This window comes from Xenopus tropicalis, chromosome 3 (assembly GCF_000004195.4).
Source record: "Xenopus tropicalis strain Nigerian chromosome 3, UCB_Xtro_10.0, whole genome shotgun sequence".
NCBI lineage: Eukaryota > Metazoa > Chordata > Amphibia > Anura > Pipidae > Xenopus > Xenopus tropicalis.
The window spans coordinates 98742394-98764722 of NC_030679.2; the positions used below are offsets into that span (position 1 = coordinate 98742394).

Sequence of the window (22329 nt, forward strand, 5' to 3'; positions counted from 1 at the left end):
CTATACTATATATACAAAGTCCTTTAGGCATGTGGGTACATTTTGGACAGTAGACTGAAGACATTAAACGTACATGGAAGCAGATTTACTAAAACCTGAATTTTTCTGATTTTTTTTAAAAACTTTCACTAACTTCAATGAAGGTTTTGCTGGCTCAGCTTGGGGTTTTTGATTTTTAACATTGTTCATAAGCCTTTTATCTCATTACAGGAAGTCAGGTGAGAGAAATGGCCAAGAAAAACCAACAGTATGACCAGATGTCATTGGGGTTGTGGCCATACACGTGAAGATATCGGAGTAAATGTAGGCTAATTTGATCGTTTGGTGAATTATAACGGCGGAAATGGGGCAATCGGTTTGGGGACCTCATCAACCAGGCGATGCGGTCCCCGATCCGACTTAATCTTTTAATCTGCCTAATCAATATTGCGCAATTTCAGGCCAGATATTGGTCAGGCATGCCCTTCGTTCCTGCCCCTACACAGGCCGGTAAGCTGCCGCATTGGTCCAAGGGACCGATATCAGCAGCTACAATCTGCCCGTGTATGGCCACCTTTAAGCATAAAGACACACTGTACACATGTTGCCCTCATCCAAAAATCAACATCAGTAAAACATATAAATCACGATAACCACCAGAAACTGCATTCTCCTGCATTTTCTGACAGTTACGCAAATAAGATGTTTTACCAATTCACAATGGGGAGGGTATTTCAGATGTTTTGTTGACCGTGCTTGAGGCATTAAACATAGGTAAAAAAATGTCTATTGCCATTACCCTAAAGGGCTCATAAATGAAAATGTTTATACAGTCATAACTCCCAAGAATTTATCATAGCCTGAAGAGAGATAATGGTATGGGATCTGTTGACCAAAAAGTTGCTAATTACAGGAAGGTCATCTCCCAAAAAGTAAATTTTAAGCATATATTTCTAATTTTTATAATGATTTTTGTTTTCTACTGTAATATAAAACACTTGATGGTAACTAAGCTGCATCAATCCATATTGGTGGCAAAAAATTTTATAGGCTTTATTTTATGTTTGAATTATTTTTAGCAGACATACTGTAAGGTATGTAGATGGAAATTATGGAAAAATCCTTTATCTGAAAAGCCCCAGGGTCCACTGGCAAATTTGTTCGCTAAACCGTGGAGAAAATTTGCGTCAGCCAAAAAATTGTGTGTGTAAAAAAAAAACAAAAAAAACAGTGCACATGGGAGGAGTGATAAAAAACTTTAATGCATTTGGAGTGAGAAAAAGGCCATTGACTTTAATGTATTGGGAGTGAGAAAAAAAAGTTGCGCATGTAAAAAAAGTTCACGTGTTTGACAAATTTTTTGCTCTTTTGCAAATTTTTCAGCAGTTTCGCAAATTTTTGGGCAAAGCGAAATGGGAAAGATTCCTTATCCAGAATACCCCCAGGTCCCCAAGCATTCCAGATAACAGATCCATAATGTTTGGTGGTATATGCATTTTATTAAATGTAATACAATAATGTTCCTTGGGAATATGTAGGGGTTCTGAATAACAACATGCTGCCCCCATTTCTGTACCTAAAAAAAAAAATAATTTAAAATATTTTTTTGTAACACTAATATTAGAAAATCCTAGGGAGTAGAGGAGTTGGCATTCCATACTGGTCTCCAATAAAGCCTCCACTATGCCTTAACCCTCTTTTTGTGTTATGGAGGAATACAAACTTTGTACTGTACTAATTCAAAGATATTCATACTGTTACAATCTGAATCTAAAAGGTTTATTTTAAACTGTTACACAGAAAAATTGGGATTTGATAGCAATAATGACAATCTGATGGAAATGCCACAAGTAATCAGATAATAATATCCTGAAGTTCAACATCTAATTGCAGTCATCTTGTCTGGTTTAAGTGTTCCAGTTTAGGAACAGATAGTGAGAAAATGCTGTCATAATCGCTAATTGCCACTCCATCTCCTATGCAAATTACTGTGGCATACCAAATAAAGTGTGCCAACTTGCACATACACCTGTTTCTTTTTCCTTAGCCGAACTCCGTAATTAGGATATGATTAAAAGTGGCAAAGATCATTATATTCCATTCATGCTTCATGCTCTCCCATACCTATAATTTACAGATACTGACAGTCAACATCAGACTGCAAAACTGATGTACATGTCGTTTGTACTTTGTATGTTTTTTGTATAAACAATTGTTTATTTGTACTACTTTATATTTTTTTAGTTATTAGTTATATTTATTACTTATAGGAGAAGGATAGTCTCAGTCACTGGGGGGTGCCAAATGTTAGGCACCCCCTTGTGATAGTAACAACTTACCTGGTACCCCTGGCCCCTAGACAGTAAGCAGTGCAAGATAATCTATTTTTCAGTTATATATCAGTATGCTGAAGCACACTGTCTTAGAAGGCTGCAAACTACAGTATGGGGGTCATTTATAAAGTTTGTGCAGTGTATAATTATTCACATATGGTTGTTTTGCACATGCATTCCCCTAACTGCTTAAATATTGCACTGCTGTGCCACATTGCGCCCATATATTCACAAATGGCTCGCGAAGGAGATAGGTATTTGCGTGAGCATGGCCACTGTGCGTGTGTGTGTATGTTGTTTGTGACCATTGCATCGCTTTTCACATTGCAAATATAAAGTGACTAATTTATTGCATGTGTTAAAAATGTTATCTTATTTTTTGCAACTTAACACACAATTCACTAAAAGGATACTTGCGTTGATTTAGACACGATGTTGTTTGCGTTAAGTCGCGATGAGCGTTTCTCTTGCGTTAATTTCCGCACGTGGTAATTCCCGCTGTGCGAGATATATTTCGCCGCTTGCTATATAAGCGCACTATTTAATGCATGTAACCATTACGTTCGTAAAACTACTTTTCTGAAAATGACCATTTCCCTGAAAACTGGAGGATGCGCGACTCTAGGGCCAACACAGACTTGAAAAAATCCCACTGCAAAGTCCATGTTGTGTTGCCAAAAGCTCACCAACCACAATTTTCTTTAAGTACCGCCTGCCCCAAGTAGGTGTTAATTTTCACACAGACTGATGCGATATTTAGTGCGTTTAATGCTTCATATGTGTTTGTGAATCATGCGTTAGTATTATTTCTATGCACAAATTAAAATTAACGCATTGCAGTAGCGTGCGATTTAATGCATATGAAATTACGAATCGGTCGTTATTTATCGCGTCAATTTGAATGCAAAAAAACATGCGATAACGCTTATCAACCTTTAGTGAATCAACCCCATAGTATCAAGAATGCAATTGCATGTGATTCATTAGGTGCAAGTCAGTTTTGTGTATGATACATTGGTATTAATCTACCTGGCAAACAGAGACAGCTGTAAAGCTTACTAGGGTGTAGAATGTAGGGGAATAAGTCACAATGGAACATTACATTTGCTTAAGTGTGAATTTTATTGATGCTAATGTGATTATCTTTTAACATCTCTAAATGACAGATTTTCCATTCATTACTTTGCTTAGCAAACAGTAAAGTCTGACAAACCAGTATACTGTGAGTAAAGAGCTGAACCAAATACTATTAAAATGTTCTTCAATAACAATTTTATGGTCCTCCTTTAGATTGGTACAAAATGGAAATGTCATTGTGTCTATTTAAAGATCACAATCAGCTCTTGTATTCTACAAGCACCACAGTAATAAATGACAAAGAAACTGAGAGAAGCGCAAGCTTTTGGCCTATTGCACAAGATGAAGCTGCATTGGAGAACACTAAAATACAGCTATGTGATGTGGCAATAATGAGATAGCATGACATTTTAGAACTAAGCTGTAATTTCAATGCAAAAGGTTGCACAAATAGCAAATGATAACAGAGATTTTCCTTTGTATTGATATAGCAGGTGTCAGGAAGAACTGGTATGCTGGACCAGAATTATCTTAGCTTTATACTTGTTATATGGTTACTTCAAAGAAATTTTACCTTTATACATTATGCAGATGGTGGTTTGCCAATCCTGAATATACTGTATGTAAAAAAACAGTAACCTTGGGCAAGATGTCCTGCCACATAGTTTTATTTCCTAGGTACAAAGTCAATCTTGGCGTTTGCCCTCCAACCTCACCACCTTTGTGGCAAGGGATCTTGGTGCAGCCGTTTGTCTGTTTCAAGTATAGTCATAAGCCATTTCCATTGTAGTGATTTCCTGAGTCACTTTGCCTTGTTACTTAAGGGAAAAACTATAGCACTATTCCATTAGTTTTTGTTCCATTAAAAAAAATTTAACAAATTTTGTTCAGAAATGGGTAGCATAGCAATTACTATTTTTACCACTTTCTTAACAAAAAATGAGAAAAATCGGGGAACTGGGGAGATTTCAACATACTAACATCACTAGTTCATTCCAGAAATTAATTCAACTCCCACTTCCTAGTAAACCCAAGTGGTGAGATGATATTCAGATTATAAATTCAGTATTTCTCCAGCCTTAGAAGGAAAAAGACATGCACCACCTTTGCTAATATCTGGTACCACTCTATCAGTTACCTGAAAGGAGATAATGCACCTTCATGATGTTTGGCAATAGCAGAGCCCATATCATGTCTAGATACAAAAATGAAATGCTCATAAATACGCTTCCTAATTGATCTGATTGTCTAACCAAAGTATTGCATGCCACATGCAAAATAAGTCACACTGCTAGTGCCATAATTAGCAAAAAATAATATATCTTATATCTCCTAGAATTGTTATTATGGACAAATTCCTTAAAAGGTGACATACATGCACTACTCATAACAACGTGATCTTCCACATCTATAAGTCGCTTTAACATCCAACCAATGTGTAAATCTGGTAGAACCACAATTAAAAAAACAACTGGGGCACCTATAGAACATATATTCCTCCCCTCTTAAAGCAAAGTTTGGTTGTGTAGGTAACACTGGTTTTACAACAGGATCCTGTCTCAAGAGGCCCCAATATCTCTGAACTCTTTCTTACATTATTATTATAAAAGATAGTAATGACATGAGGGACCCCCATAGCCATATTCTGGTAAAATCAAGGGGAGACATCAGGCCTCAATGTACCCTTGGCATGTTTGGATGTTAGGAGGTCTTCTCACTTAGCCAAGACCATCCTATCATAGGCAATTTTAATATCCCTAAATGTACTGTATATCCCCATTGTATAAAATGATCCCAAAGGGACATGGCTTGTGCATTAAAAGAATCCCAGATCCTACACAAATACATGACCCACGCATCCACCTCACCTTACTCACCAATAAAAACTGCGTGACGATATCATTGTTGGAAATGATAATGACCACAGCTTTATTTATAAATACAAACAGTGCAAATTGAATACAAACTTATAACATGTTTAAATATAACAATACATCAATGTAACAAGTGCAAACATTACTGAACCGAAAATACTGACCCCGAGCCCCTTGCCAGTCTGCCCTTCCACAACCACCTTGAGCCGTGCTATCCTCCAGCCGCCAAATCCCTAGCTCAGAGGATAACCCCGCCACTCCGGGACCTAACTGGTCCCCTTTCCCAATTAGCCATGTTCAGTGCCCACCCAGCGCCTTTTAGCGCACCTTTCTTATTCCATCCGCCAATGGTCACCCACCTTAGGGGTTAAACCATCCACTCTACCTAATCTGGCATACCAGAACAAGCTTTCCTCCCCGGCAGACTGACAAGGACCCGCCAAAGCTGTGACGACTACCATGACGCCACTCATCCGCGTAATTTTCCTGCTACTCCCCCTGTCTCTTACACTAGCTAACTAACCCGTGTACCCCTGACCCTCCAAGGCCACATGTGTGACGTCTAGAATCAGTGGAGTAACCCAATAGAACCAACCCCCAACTAAGGGAGGGTGGGTGGGGATCTTTCCTCTGCTGTTATCTCCCAAAATGGTGGATAGCCAGCCCTCACTGCCTCTCCTATATACCCTTCTCCTCCGCTTTTAGCTTAACTGGCCTATCCCCATGCCAGTGATGCTGAGCTGGGTCATGCAGCCCCTCCTCCAACCCTGCTGCTCCGGGGTCACAAGAACTGCCCAAAAGGGACCCCCTTCAACACACTCTTTGGCATGAAGTTTTATCAGTAATGGACTTCTGGTTTTGGTGATACTCAGTGTATTTCTTCTATTATACATAGGAAGTTAGTTAAGGGAATTATGTGTATTTTAAAACGGTGCTATAGATAAACAAGGTGCAATGAATGGGAACTGGAATGGTGTTAATTAGTAAATTATAATTGTTTCATTGCTTTTTATTGCTTTCATAGACTGTTTTAGCATTATTGTTTGTACTTATAAAGCATCTATGGATTTGTAGATGCGAATTCTTCTCTGCAGGGGTTGCTTGATAATACATCTTAATGCCTACATTACCTTGGACATTGGCATTAACCAGCATTTTACTTTTTGGTTAATTTTTGTCAAGGATCCAAGCCATGTACATTTTGTTGTTTTATACTGCTTAAGCATGAGGATATTTACCCTATTAGAAGTATAGGGACATTTCCCTCTACGGAAGCCAAGTATGTATAATATTTATTCCCAAACATGTGACATGAGACCCTGGGTGGGAAATTATGTATAGTTAATCCATCATAGATAGTGTCATAGTATACCTAATCCAAACAGCACAAAAATACCAGCACAACAGGACTTAATTTAAGCGGGATAAACGGGTTTATCCCACTTAAATTAAGTCCTGTTGTGCCGGTACTTTTGTGCTGTTTGGATCGTGGCGTAGAGTGGCGAAGTCTCTCCTAATATTGTGCACCATGCGGAACTGAGTGGAAAGACCAGGGTGTGCTGGTGAGTGTGGATTGGCAATAGTATGCCTAATGCCACAGGTAAGGCTAGACCTGTGTTTTTACCTAAGAGAGACACTCTGTAAAAGTCAGCTTTAAATGGAATTTTTATTGTTGACTTATTCAACACAACTTTTTCAGTAGTCTGCATTTTTATGGTTTTAGAATTATCAGCCTTCCTGTTGTGCCTCTTTCTGTCCAGCAACTGAAAATGCTGGTTATTAGGGTCAGTGTTCTAGGCTCTAGAATGTGTTATGATTCTCTTTACAGAGAAGGTTCCATTTCCCATAAAATGTAATGCAGACCAAGATGCCTTTAGTAATACAGACTGCAGAGTCTGCAGAGACTGGGAGAAACTTGCTCAAATTGTAAAGTAAAGCTCATGGGATGTACCAACTTGCACACAAGATTTAATTGTTTTTGCAACTGGTTAATTGTTTTTTTTTTGTAGTACAGGTATGGGATATGTTAGCTGGGAACCCGTTATCCAGAAAGCTGTGAATTATGGAAAAGTCATTTGATGTTTTTGTATTTTTCCCTTTCTCTGTAATTATAAAACAGTACCTTGTACTTGATCCCAAATAAGATATATTTAACCCTTATTGAAAGCACAACTATCCTATTGGGTTATTTAATTTTCAAATGATTTTTAGCAGGAAATCTATACCCTCAAACAATGTTGTTCTCCATAAAAATATACTTTTATAGTACTATGTGCTGTTGGGTACTCCGAAATAGAAAATTGTCATTTTAAGAAATAAGGGCCGCCCCCTGGGATCATAGGATTCACAGTGCACACAAACAAGCCAAGGCACACATACATGTTAGGTCACATCAGTGAATGAATGGACAGAGTTCTGCCTTTTGCTTCCACACTTCTTCCTGTTACAGTTAGAGCTGCATTAACACCAACATATTTTTATCTATCTGTTGGGAACTGCACACTTCTAAGAAAAATTCTGGATCTACAGTAAAAAAACATCTACTTGTTTCCATTTTTGTCTAGAAACAACCCAAAATAACCATATATGAAGCAAAAGTTGACTTGTTTGCTGTTTATCATTAAGACATATATTGCAAACTCATTGCATAGGAGAAACCCTCACTGATTGAATTACATTGCAAAGAAATCCAACTTTGCCGTAACCCTACTGTATATTCCACACCTTCTTATGTAGAATTCTGCACTTTATAATCTTTAAAGGACAAGGAAACAAGCCTTTTACTTTTCTTTCCCAAGCACCTGTAACACAAACTTAGACTCATTAACACGCACAGTATTGTAAAATTTAATGGGTGCAGTAATGCAACTGGGCATTATCCACCAGGAGTCTGTACGTTCTCCCCCTTTGGGCCCTTTAACTTCTTCTCACAAAAAACAAACAATCTATTTAATTTTTTCTCTCGAAAAAAACAAAGAAGCAAGTTAACCGGCTCCTGATGAAACTGACCCTAGCAGGTTTGTTGTGTGAATGTGAAAGGGAACTTAGATAGTCAGCTCCTTTAGAGCTTTTTAATAATGCAAATAATGCTAATTCAAATAAAAACATATTTGATTTATTGCTTTACACCATAGGCTACCAACATGTTTTAGTTTAGTTAAGCCAAGGATGTTGAGAGGCACAATGTCAGATCAGTTTTAATGTAAGTCTTTGAAATATTACGATAAAATGTATGCATTAAAATGAAGGAGGTTTTACCAAGCAGTAATAACAGTAACTTTTTTGGGTGATCTTTTTCAGGTTAGATTTCTCAGAAATTATATGAAGTATGTTAAACTGTGGCATAAATATTCTGAATGGTACTATTTGGTGTTGTACAAGAAGATTCTTGAATATGATTGACTAACATCCTAATAAGAATAGTTGATACATAAATGCAAATAAAACATTTTTCTATTTTCAAGTTATATTTTAGGAGGAGACATATCATATAAAAGTTAAGTATGTACCAGTGAATTATACTATTTATTGAGAAATTCCACCAAAACCCTACTAGTCCCGCCCATCTGTTCCACTTCCTGCTGGCTGAATTCTCTGGGTGTGCAGGGGAGCCGGCGGCACTCAGTACAGGCACTGTGGGATAGGAACAGCAGCTAGGCTGACCTGATAGGTAACTGAAGCCTGTCTTTGCTTGTGTGAATGCAGGGCTGTGATTGGCTCTCCCCCTCCTGCTGTGCTTCTGGCAGGGACCATTAGGACACGCCCACCCTTCATTTGAAACACAGACAGAGAACTTATAGAATCTAATAAAGGGGCCATTTTTAGAGATAGGATTAATATATATCCCAAAGTGAAACCAGCACCGTATATTATTCATAATTGCCTACAAAATTAGGGTTTTTCCCATTTATCCAATATGTCTCCTTTAAAGGGTTTACCATCTTTTTTCAGCTACTTGTTTGTCTATTGTTTGTTTGTTTGTTATAGTTTAGGGGATACAATGGCATATTGATACCTCTGCAGACAGGTAAAGAACCAATTCCTATTGAAAGAATTGCTTGATGTGGGTGCACCCTAGATTCTAGCAAACAAAATGTAGAAACAAAACAGGGAACAGCAGGTCTGCAAATCTTTTTGGTGCTTATTGCAGCATGCTTCAGGAGCCAGCCCCTTTTTTAAGTGAAAACATAAACCATTAGAAACACATACTGTAGATGCTATTTGTTATAGATTATATAATGTTATATAACATGATGATATCACACAAACAAGTCTATTGAAAAAAACAAAAACACTGTACAAAAAAAATTGTTGTTTTTTTTTTTTTTTCCCCAAACATATTCAGTGGAAACAAAACACAAATCATTAAAGTACTTTATTCATTACAGTACTTTCCTTCTTTTATCTTTTCCTACATTTTCTGCTCTTCATTTAAGCCTTTTGTCAGACTCACATCAGTTACTGTTAATCAAGCCAATTTGTTTTGAACAGAAATCTTACTATGTACATAAATGTCACAATATGCATTAAATCATTCTGTATTCCAAGGACAAGCACTTCTATGTTCAGCTTGTAAGAAGATGTATAAGCTGTGGCTCAAGGATTATTGGTTGACTGTCCTCAGCTGCAAGAGGAATCTCATGTGTATGTCTCTAAACTACACATTTAGATTCATTTTAAGGGTCTTTTTGCTTGTGAAGAAGTTGTTTGTTGTTATTATCTATTTTAGTCAATACATGACAGTTTGGTACAGGGAATCCCATAGTGTATATGGTTCTGGATATATTCTGGTATATGGATGTGGTCCCCCATGTTCCATATGAGAGAAGCGACATTGTTGGAAGGTAATATGTCTGAGGAAAATTTTATGAAGTAAAGGCCTGAGTATATAAACTTCAGAGCAATGCTCAAACTATAAGGCCTGTTTACCAGCATTTAGATTTTTTTAGGAGTTTTTGAAACCATGACAAAACTATTTTTCATGAATGTCAGCCATTTATATCTCAGGCAGCAGCATGCTGATGTGGTATCTTTTTAATATCTGAATTATTTTTATTACAGCCTCAGATTAAAAATGTGTGTGTGTGTGTATATATATATATATATATATATATATATATATATATATATACTGAAATCTTGGGGGCAGGGTGGGCCCTCGTCCTGCCAGGCCCCAAAATATGCCCCACTAGACCGTGCTGGCAGCCCACTTCTCTCCTTTTTGGCCCCCATCCACCCAGCACTCTGCTGGGCCCTGGTGAATTGATGCCTCAGTGATAGGCCCTAGCCACCTGCTCATCTATCCTTCACCCTGCTGGGCTATGCCAGGCCTGACAACTGTGTTCCGGAACAAAACCACTTTCGCATTGAATGGGAGTTTAAGTTAAAAATAAGGATCTTAGGAGCGATAGAGGAACAGACCGTAAATGTCTTTGACAGAACAGGGCGAGCAGCATGGAAGCATAAAGAAGAAAGGTTTATGACATGCCTGGGGTACATGTGCTGATATCTACTTGCTGCATTCATATTACTGCCATGTGTAAAGTTAATACTTAAATTAAAGATTTCTGCAGGTCTAGAGTTAATGTGATCATAAATAGTGATGAACGAATCTGTCCCGTTTTGCTTCGCCGCAAAATTCCCGAAATATGTTGGTGGTTTCACTCAGCCACGCCTCTTCGACTTTTTTGACGCACAACAAATTTTTCAGCTGCAAATTTTCTCAAAAGTTATGCAAAACAATTCGCCAATGGCGAAATGCGAAAATTTGCTGCGAATCTATGCCTGCCGAAAAAATTTGCTCATCACTAATCATAAATGATATTCGGCAGCTATTATTTTCGGTAACTATGACTAAAGTGTGTGGCAACGGGCATAAAAATGTTGGCACCATGCTCAGTTCATTTTTGGACCCCAAAGTTTCACTTTTATCCCTACTGCAGTATACTTGAGACATGATGTACAACGTAAGGTGGGGTGGCAGTGGTCAAAGTGGCGAGTGGGCCCCTGCAATAAGGTTCTCTGGTGGGCCCCAGGTGCCCCAGTCCAACACTGCTTGGCGGGGGGGGGGGGAATTGAAGATGACAGTGGTGACTTTGGTCTGTTTTATGCAATATATAATCTTACAGACCGAATTAGATTGCTTACTTGAGATCCAGTCAGATTGCTTTGATACATTTTGGTTTAATTAATATCAGATTACAATAGCTAGTGAGCATGAGCAGAATCCATGTCTCCATATAGCACTCACCACCATTAACAATGTGTCATTATCCCAAGCTTTATTAGTCATATGATACATAGCGCTGCCTTTGCATTATCTGTATTCATTCAGGCTCTAGTAGGCGAGAAAAAGCAGTGAGGAGCTGCAACTCACCAAAAAAGAGAACCAACCTATAAATAAAGAAAAGTGCTTATAGGGTCAGGGTCAAAAAGAGAGAACCAACTTATAATAAATAAAGAGAAGTGTTTATGTTTAGCCAAATATGTTATTTTACAGTGCTAAACCTGTTTATTATTTATTTGCCTTTATTTTTTTTTCATACATTTTAAAACATATTTAAAATATTGCTATATCATTTTTTATTTGGTTTCTTGTTAAAAATAGAAACCTTTATAAAATGCAGGCTGGCAATACTCATTTTAAAGTATTATAATTTGAGCTGGACATACACTTGTCAGTGCACTGTTGAACCCAGCTGGTGGGCAGAACAGAAGGCTGGTGTATGAATGGCCATACATGTGTGTAGCCAACTTCCTATTCTGTTGATCCAGGTCATCAGCTCAAATGATCGGAACTGCAGGAATTTAAAAGAAGTTAAATTGGTTTATGTACTGTCTGAGAATTTTACTACTGAAATATCCAGAAAATAATTTTGTTGTTGGCTGTAAAAATGTATTTGCCAGCTCTTTCTGGGAAGCTATTTGGAGCTTAAAGAGAGAGCTTTGGATCCCATTAGTACAGTGGCTAAAGATCTGTATAAGAATCCCTGGCTATGTACCCATTGCCCTTGTTTATATTTAAACAGTCAGTAGTTTCAACTTTAAACAGGATGAACAACAGTTACTCAAGTGCTGTGTACAGTTTTTAAAAGTAAAAGTGTTATGTTGAGCATTAATAAAATGGTCAGTGTCGCAGTTAATTAATTCGATTTTGATTAAACAAAATGTTTTTTGCTACTGCTGTTAAAAATAGTTCTTTGTCCCTTTTGGGTTTCTGAAGTTGACAGTGTGGAAATTCATGTCAGCATGTCCTGCGTTGTAGCAGAAGGAATTGATTTAATACTGAATATTCACCAGTCCCTTCGAGCTTTGCCCAGTAGTTCTCTCACATGATTAAAATGACCAATGGAAGAAACATATGTAAAATGTTAGAAAATCCCATGGGCTAGAATTTTAGCAGCCACTGCACTGAATTAATTGGAAGAATGTACCAAACAATATTGTTGTCTGGGGAATTCAATATGCTTATTTGCTTGTATTGTTTATGGCATTGCAGTTTGATACTTTGTAATTCACCTTCACAGAGGTGCATATATACCAAATTTCAATGTAAAATATTGAATGTTACATGATAACTTTTAATATATCTGCTTAATACATCTAGATATATTAAGTGTGTCTCAATCCTTTCTCCTTATAGATTGCAAGCTCTTTTGGGAAGGGCCCTCTTCACCTCTTGTATTGGTTGTTGGTTGCCTTATATGTAATTCTGTATGTCCAGCAGGCAGTCCAGCAATGGAAAAATGTGTTAATTGTATTGTGTATATTTATTTATACAGCAACACTGCTGTATGCAATGCATTGCAAAGTAATGAATAGAAAAGGACATATGCATAATATATTTATATTAGTATATATTTACACCTCAACCCTTGATGAATAAGTCCCTTAGCATAGTGTTTGTTGGTGCGTGCACATAAAATAAGAGAGAGATTGCCAGACAAACACCCATTTTCAAATGTGCTGCCATTAACGGGAGGGTTGTGAGGGTCCTGCGACCACAGGGAAGTTTGACGATTCGTTCTGAACCCTCATGTATTACTTTATTACAAATACTAAGCAAACAAGAATTCATTTTTATGATATATCCTGAATGCTCACAAAATGCAGAAGTCAAACACCTTGGTACTAAGAAAGAAAAAAGAGGCTCAGCTGTTCCACAGGGCCTTCTGGGATTGATTTGCCTGTAGGTGGTGCTGTTATTCAAGAATAAGTGGAATAGTAAGCGGGTGTTAAACATGCTCTGAATGCAGCTTTAAAGCTTAATGTTTACAGACTTAATATGGACGTAATAAATTTTGCATAAGTTCTACTGCAGGTCTGTTGCCCGAGGATATTAAATACCAAATAAAATAAAAAAAAAGCAGTTTTACAATAATTTAATGGCAACATTTCAGCTTAGTACATATTTTGACAACACAAGTATGTGCACAAAGAAACCCCTAAAGCATTTCATTATTAGAAAAAAAACAAATATTTAGTGGCACTTAAAATGCAGAAAAAAAAGCCCATTAATTAATAGTTATAAACACATGGCACAGGTCTGTAATCATCATACTTATTTTGTGCTCTCTTTACAGGTACAGTAGAGAGTATAGTACAGTTTAAATTGTAATGTTTCTTTTCTTATTTAAAATGATCTAAATAATTGTAAACTAGAAAGACAACTGATGTAATATTCTACATAACTGCCTCACTTGTATAAAATATTTATCAACAATGATAGCTTAGATTATTTATCAATAATGCCAGCTTACATCTCTGTGCCAGAGTAATGGCATGGATAGAGCTCATAGTAATTAAAATATGAGCTATATGATTTGCTAGTTACTATAGTAACACCTATTGACAAGACATTGTGCTTTCAGTGCCTGTGTACTAATGGAATAGTAAAATCTGAGTGCACTTATTGTTAAAATGGCACAGAATAAAAGTTATTATAGGGTAGAAAGAATTGGGAGGGCAATTTAAATATAACAGGAATATAGAGAAGGTATTCAGTGCCTTATGTTCTCCTGTATCAGCCCAACATAAGGACTGATAGGAACTGCACAGGATTTCTAGAGTAGAAATTTTGTGTTTATTGCTGTGCTTCATGGGACAAGTAGCATGGACCAGTAATATTAACTAAATCAGACTGACAAAGTTAGGAGCTGGAGGTGAAAAAGGCCGCAGCTTTATTTGAAATTGAAATGAAACTGTTATCCGACATTTAAATCATAGTGATTAACAAAAATTACTTTTTAAGCTTGTAATGCTTCAAGCTCCTGCCATAATTGCCAGGAGCCTGTCAATATTTTTGTTACTTAGCATTAAACAAAATACTTTTTTTTTTACTTCCCTCCAAAGCTGCAACAAAGATATTTCTATATTTTTTTTAGGTGGGTAACTCTTTTTCAGGGTCACCTTTTCAAGCCGAGACATGTTGCTGCTGAGGTGCCTCAAAGCCTGCTCAGTCCAGGTAAGTACTGCACCTGTGCAGCTGTAACTGCATGACTCATACTGCACCAAAATCCCACCAATTAGATGCCAGCATTCACTATACCTATATTCTACATGTGAACAAATACACTTAACCCTAAACATGCCCTATGTCCCATGTGCAGCTGATGCCAATTTTTGTCCCCCAGCTGTCAGAGCATGGGCTTTGCTCATAAAACCCAACAATTCTCAAAATGTCTCATTTGTAAGCTGTTGTCTTATACTGCTTGCCCACTGATTGGCAAAGGATGTATAGACTTTACAGCCAAAACCGAGACTTTTTTGAATCTCTAGTTTCGGTTAGTTTTCATTTATTATAGCCCGACATTAGCAGTTGACATTTATATCTACTCCTCCTCTGGAACAAGAGATTCCTTTATAGCCCACAGCTGTTTTTATCTTTGATTAAGTGATTAATGAGTTAATCGGGGTCTGGTTATCCCAATAAGCTGTCTATATTTTTAGAGTGAGCTTGGGGATGGCATTGGTGCAAGGGCATTTTGCCTCTGTAAATTGCAGCTACACAAGATGGTTGGACAAGGCAATCGACACTAAACAAAGTGGAAAACTAAGGGGCACATTTACTAATCCACGAACGCTTTTCGGCAACTTTTTTGTGACTTTTTCATACTTTGCAACAAAATTTGTGCGAAAAAATCGTATTGTTGCACCGAGTATGAAAGTTTCGGATTCATTCAAGCTTCAGTATCGTGACTTTCCTTGGGCCAGGTTGGAGCTGCAGAGTGCCATTGAGCCCTATGGGAGACTTTCCTTGGGCCAGGTTGGAGCTGCAGAGTGCCATTGTTTCCTATGGGAGGCTTCCAAAATCATGCACAGAAGGATCAAAGTCGGAAAGGTTTTCCTGCATTTTACAATCGTTCGGATACGAAAATTTTGTGACTTTCGGATCGCCAAAAATAATTTTAAATAATTTTAAATAATTTTATTAGCAGGCTTAAGGTAGGAGATCCGAATTACGGAAAGACCCCTTATCCGGAAAACCTCAGGTCCCAAGCATTCTGGATAACGGGTCCCATACCTGTACTACATAATACATTTAGCTAAAAGGAATGTTGAAATAAAATGTTCAGGAAAATGAATGCATAGTACAATGGAATGTTCAGATAAATTGAATGCTTATTAACAGGAGTTCTGGTGAAATTAAATGTTTAACTTAAAGGAGAAGGAAAGGCTAAGTCACTTGGGGGTGCCAAAATGTTAGGCCGCTTACCTTGTACCCCAGGCTGGTGCCCCTGCAGCGAGCCTTCCTCCTTCCGTCTTCGCGCTGCCGGCGAAATCCGTGGGCCGGCGCATGCGCAGTAGAGTGAAAAGCCGACTTCTATGTTTAAGTTCGGCTTTTTCACTCTACTGCGCATGCGCGCGCAGCGAATAAGGAAGAGGAAGCGCTCGCAGCTACCCCGGGCTGGTGCTGTTCTCTCTGAACAGGGGCACCAGCCCAGGGCAAAAAGTATGCGATTTAAGTCACTTGGGGTGCCTAACATTTTGGCACCCCCAAGTGACTTAACCTTTCCTTCTCCTTTAAAGGGGTTGTTCATTTTGTTGTTACCTTTTAGTATGATGTAGAGGGTGCTATTTTTGAGTCAATATGCAGTCGGTCTTCATTTTTTATTATTTGTGGTTTTTAAAGTATTTTGCTTTTTTTTAGAAGCTCTCCCCTTTGGAATTTTAGGGTCCAAATTACTGTAGCAACCAGGCAGCAGATTGAAAGACAGGAATATCACTAGAGAAGGGCCTAATTAGAAAGATACAGTAAGTAATAAAAATTATCAATGACAATAAAAGTGTAGCCTCACAGAGCAATTGTTTTTGACTGCTGGGGTCAGTGACCATCATTTGAAAGCTAGAAAGAGTCAAAAGTGGAATAATTGGATAAATTAAAAACTATAAAAAATTAAGATCAGTTGAAAAGTTGCTAAGAACTGACAATTCTATAACATACTAAAAACTATCTTGAAAGTGAACAACCTTTCAAATGTTTAGTGAAATAGCAAGTTTTAGTGACCAAAACTGAATGGTCCGGGAAAAGGAACTGTTAGTTACAAGCAATGTTTTGTCAAATTGAATGTTTACCAAAGGCATTCATATAAATGGAGTCTTCTGGTAAAAGCAAAAATTTTAAAGATAAAAAAAGATAAATTGATTAGCACAATCTAAAAAAATAGTAAAATGGGACATTCTCAATATAAACATTCAGTTTAGTAGAACAATTCATTTAGCTGAACATTACATTTACCTGAATATGCAATGAATTTGAACAATGTGTGCAGCTAACCATTCTATTTAATTACATTTTTTCATTTAGCTGAGTTATTAAATTGTATGTAGCTGTGAATTTAATTTCACTAAACATGCTGATTACCTTAACATTAAATGTACTGTGAACATACAGTTTGTGTATACTCTACAGAATCTTAATGTTGAGGTTATTTAATTAGTAAAAATAAATAAATTCAACATTAATGAAATGGTTGATAATGGCAAAGTTAGGTTAACAGAATATACAGTGAAATGTTTAGTAAGTGTAATGTTCAGGGTAAAAAGAAAGTATGCCAATAAATTGTAAATCAATGAAGTGTTTAATGTTATGGGACCGTCCGCCAAAGGCACGTTTGTTAGAAAAGGCATGTTCAATTAATCTGAATATTAAGCTAAATATACAAAATATTGATTGAAATGGCATGTGCTGGTTAAAATTCATGTTAAGTGAAGGGGAATGCTTTGCTTAATAAAGTTGATGGAATGCTAATAAAATGAAGTCAAACAGAATGTTTATTGAAGGTATATTATTGCACTCAACACCTTGTTTAAATGAAAAGTACATAAATATAGAGTGTTCAGTAAATAAATATGGAGTGTCTGAAAAATGTTGTTGAACATTGCTTCTTAATAATCATATTGTTTAGCTGTACATACAGTTTAACTGAAACTTCAGATAATTCTATTTCATTCCAATTCATAGAACATTCAGTTTGCCTGAACATTTTGTTTACTTGACTTTTTTTTTTTTATTAAACACTAAATGAATGCTAAATGAAATGTTCAGGTTATTGGGAAGTTGAAGCAAACCAAATGTTTAAGCAGACAAAAAAACAATGGTGCATCTATCTAATATAAATAACTTAAAGCAAGTCTGCCTGTAAGAATGTGCCAAAATCATTCTAGTTTCAGCCCCAAAAGACTTAAGACTTTAACTGCAGCAAAACTGAGCCTACCATGTATTGACTTAGGGAGTAAATACTTATGCAATAAGCTTCTTCCATGCAGTAAATGTTTGGATACATTTGCCCCCGCAGAAAGTTCCAGGGCCCCAACAGGGCACTGCTGAACTCTGGTTTTAGGAGAGAACTTCTTCTTTAATTATAAATAAGACTGAAGCTTGCAGTTTATCTGAGTTTACCTTTCATTGCATACCAGTGCTTGTAGATACTAGTTAATGCCATTAGTTACAGAGTAATGCAAGTGCAGATTATGAGTTCGGGTTACCTGAACTAGTATTTTCTAAATGCCAATTGCAAAGGAAACCGGCAGCATTGTATACAAATTATGAAACATAATGAGACATAGCAGATGTGGAGAATAACAGAGACTGTATCCATTCTGGCTGAAAAAGAAAAACAATACAGTTGCTGAAAGTAGGAGTAGGAACCTGTTGAAAAGGGGAGAGACTGTAAGGGGCTGATTTACTAAGACACGATTTCGAATCCGAATTGGAAAAATTCCGATTGGAAACGAACATTCTGCAACTTTTTCGTATTTTTGGCGATTTTTTCGGCGTTTTTACGATTTTTGCGTAAAAACGCGATTTTTCCGGCGTCTTTACGATTTTTGCGTAAAAACGCGAGTTTTTCGTAGCCATTACGAAAGTTGCGCAAAGTCGCGATTTTTTCGTAGCGTTAACACTTGCGCGCAAAGTTGCGCCTTTTTCGTAGCGTTAAAACTTAAAAGGCGCAACGTTTCGCGCAAGTTTTAACGCTACGAAAAAATCGCGACTGCGCAACTTTCGTAATGGCTACGAAAAACTCGCGTTTTTACGCAAAAATCGTTAAGACGCCGAAAAACTCGCGTTTTTACGCAAAAATCGGAAAGACGCCGAAAAAAATCGCAAAATTACCGATCATTACGAAAAAAACGCAATCGGACGCATTCGGCCCGTTCGTGGGTTAGTAAATGTGCCCCTAAGTGTCTGAAAATAGAAACCAGGAGGTTGAGGGTTGAGCTTCAGCAATTTTGTTGTAAGAGCAAAAAAGAGCAAACTGTGAATGTAGTATTTGTACTATTGTGTGAATGTCCCATTTACATGGGCTTGTCCCATTTACATGGGTTTATCCTATAGACTAATGCTGACCCATTGGGTTTTCAATGCAAAAGCCAGCATAATAGCTGATCAGATTCCCATCTACAGACCGGTTTCGCCCTTCTTGGGGCTCATCAGTGTAGTGCAGGGTTTTCTGATCAGCTTAGGTAGAGCCAGGAATGGGGATACACGAACAAGCTAACAGGGTTGAGGAGACCGCCTCATACGTATGCAAATGTCATAACAGGATTCTGGGAAGAAATTCCTTTAGGCTCTTAGAAAAGTCCCATTTACATGGGTTTATCCTATAGACTAATGCTGACCCACTGGGTTTTCAATGCAAAAGCCAGGATAATAGCTGATCAGATTCCCAACTACTATTGTGTGAAAGACGTTTCCCTCTATTGCAGTGATCCCCAACCAGTGGCTCCGGGGCAACATGCTGCTCGCCAATCCTTTGGATATTGCCCCAGTAGCCTCAAAACAGGTTTTTATTTTTTAATTTCTGGTTAGGAGGCAAGCTTTGATTGCATAAAAAAACAGTGTAATTGCCAAACAAAGCCTTCTGTAGGCTTCCAGACAACACAGGGGCTACCAAATAGCCAATTAGAGCTCTCATTGGCACCTCCAGGAACTTTTTTCATGCTTGCATTGCTTCCCAAAAATGTTTCCATTTGAAAAGGTATAAAGGTATAAAAGGTTGGGGATCCCAGCTCTATTGTGTGAAAGACGTGTCTGTGAATAAATTATTATTGTTCTTACAACCCTTCCCTCAACCAGAGTGCATCTAGGTCCATGACAAACTATACAGTATCACCCTGCACTGCTGTTTGTAAAGCCCTGCTAAAACCAAGGAGAAAAGAAGTCAATAAAGCTCACCAAAAACATGAAAAAAACTAATTACAGAATTCACAAAAACTGGAGACCCAGTATTTACTATCTAATCCTAGGATTTCATGTTCAGTGTAAAGTATATAATAATTATTAACTGAAATGTGTAACTTGAATTTATTTACTGTTGTTTACAAGCCTGCATCTTTTATGACTGCTTTCATAAATAAAAATAAGGCAATCAATCATTTTTTCCTAATTCTAGCAGTCAGTTCAGTACAGTAAAAATAAGTGCCTTACCAGAATAAGACTAGAGAAATAGAAAGGAAAACTAATATACAATAAATGAGAACATGTACATGTCAACTGTAAACTGGAATTCAAGCCTGTGCAGTTAGGAAATGCTTACTATTTCATTGCATATTTAAAGACATAAGTCTTTGAAGATTTTAAATCTAAATATAAAGTTTTTGAAAAGGTTATGTAGGGGATTAAAGCTTTAGTTAGCCTTTATTAAGGCAGTCCCCTAAGGTTTTGGATGACTAAGTGTGGTCCTAATTTACAGGAGGCCTGGTCGTAGTCCTATTCTTTTAAAAGAGGAAGCCAACATGTGATTGATCTCTTTGGATCATTGGAGGAAGTGGATTAAACTCAGAAACTGAATGGAGGTAGGCCTAGTAGGCAGTCTGTGGATTCTGGCAAACAACAAGGACACAGAAGGATTAGCATTCCTGGATGTGCCACCTGTAGAGTAGGGACTCAAATGTACAGACCTAGGGGCAAAGGTAGTTTGCCTAGGTTCAACTTGGAGGGCCTGCGCTTGGGGTGGGACACTTTCAAGTGATATTCAAAGGGGCCTATTTATCAAGCTGTATAGAAAAAACAGTGACAAAACACACAGCACATTACCAGGCATTACTGTGTAAAAAATGGTGATTATGTGCCTCTGTGTAAAAATCCAGTGTTAGTGCTAACAGTCATTTCAAAATACTATAGGAAAATACGGCATTCATCCATCATGGTTTTTCACTCTTTTGCCTGTTTTTTTCTGCCAGTTGAGTTGTTCCCATTGATTTTAATGGATTATGTGTGGTCTGAAGTGGAAATTCTGGCAGCCTGGATAAGCAAGTTGCATCATTAGGCCCTACTGTCCTACACCAAGCTAATGAGACACTAAACGTTTAGTAATGCTGCATGCCAAGCCATTGCCAAATGGCTGCTATTTTGGCATCCATGCTGGTGCATTGCACACAAGTTGTGATGGGTGCAACTTAACATGAACTAGTTTTTATGCTGGAATTCTGGTAAAAATGTGCTTTGTGGGCAAAAAAAAAAAAAAAAAAATGTGTACTTGCATCATGAACCAATTGTAAATTCAACTTGCTATTTTTCCCTACTATACCAGCCACCCCACAACAAAAATCCTATATTTCCTTTTCCATATGCATTCTTTAGTCTAATCCTACTATACAGTCCTATATCCTAAAACCACAGTCCTTTTTCAGGGACATGATGCCTCCACATATAAGAGAAGCATTTTGTGGTGTATTAATGAGTGTACCCCACATTTTTTCTGTCTGCAAATTCTGTTCTATGAGATCTCACTAGGTCCTGAGGTGGGGATCAAGACAGTTCTCATGTATTCTAATTACAATTTTGTTTGCCTGTGTTATTTTCTGCTTCATTTCACCATGCTTTTGTAAATATCAGTGTATCAAGCTTGTGCATTACTATTGAAAAAAAATTTGGAAAAAGGAAAGTTGAATAAGATGATGGTATCAATTATATTTAGCATTCACTAAAAAAAGCAGAGTCAGCTCTGCAGTGGATCAATCAGTAAAGAGCAGTGATTATGAATGATGGCCAGGAAGCTGAAAAGAATAACATGACAAAGCACACTTAACAGGAATAAACAATGCTAGCTATTGTTTTGTATGATTAAGGGCTCACTCTGACATGTGTCAGACTATGCATTAAGCAAATTGCTGTACGCTTTCCTTTAAAGTTTCAATAAATGGATTTTTTTACTTAAATGACTTCTGATGATGATCTTTTCCAAGGTAATAAAGGCGAATTGGTGTCCAAAATATATGTTAGGTTTTGTAGAAATTCACAGCAGAGATCAGTAGCTCTCAGTTCCGCCACCAGATCAAGTGCCAGGCTGGGGGATTTTTTTCTTTGGGTACCTTTTATCCATCATTCAGACACCATTCCTTAAATCTGCTGCCCTAGGTTGCCCCTTGCAACATCAGGTGCACAGCATTGTGCTGTTGTGCACAAGGCAGCCATATACTTCCACTTCCCATAGGAAGGCCATAAGGACAGAGATCCTTTGCACCATGTGTCTGTTTGCATTCCCTTATGCATTTTTTAATAATATTCTTTGTGCGCACCAGAATTTGATTTGTGCCCCAGTCTCAAAATTAGCATTTTGATA

At 37.5% G+C, this 22329-nt stretch overlaps 1 long non-coding RNA gene across 2 annotated transcripts in view; it reads left to right on the forward strand.

Annotated features, from left to right (window-relative positions):
- LOC101734496 overlaps positions 1–21925 on the forward strand; it is a 44054-nt gene extending 22129 nt beyond the window's left edge. Inside the window, exons 3-4 of one of the 2 annotated variants that reach the window (XR_004222036.1) lie at positions 14647–14726; positions 20458–21925. This is a non-coding gene — a long non-coding RNA (uncharacterized LOC101734496). Of the gene's footprint in view, positions 1–14646; positions 14727–15211; positions 15362–20457 lie in introns of those variants that run through there. The other variant, XR_001171907.3, reaches the window with a different exon arrangement.
- The last annotated feature ends 404 nt before the right edge of the window (positions 21926–22329 follow it).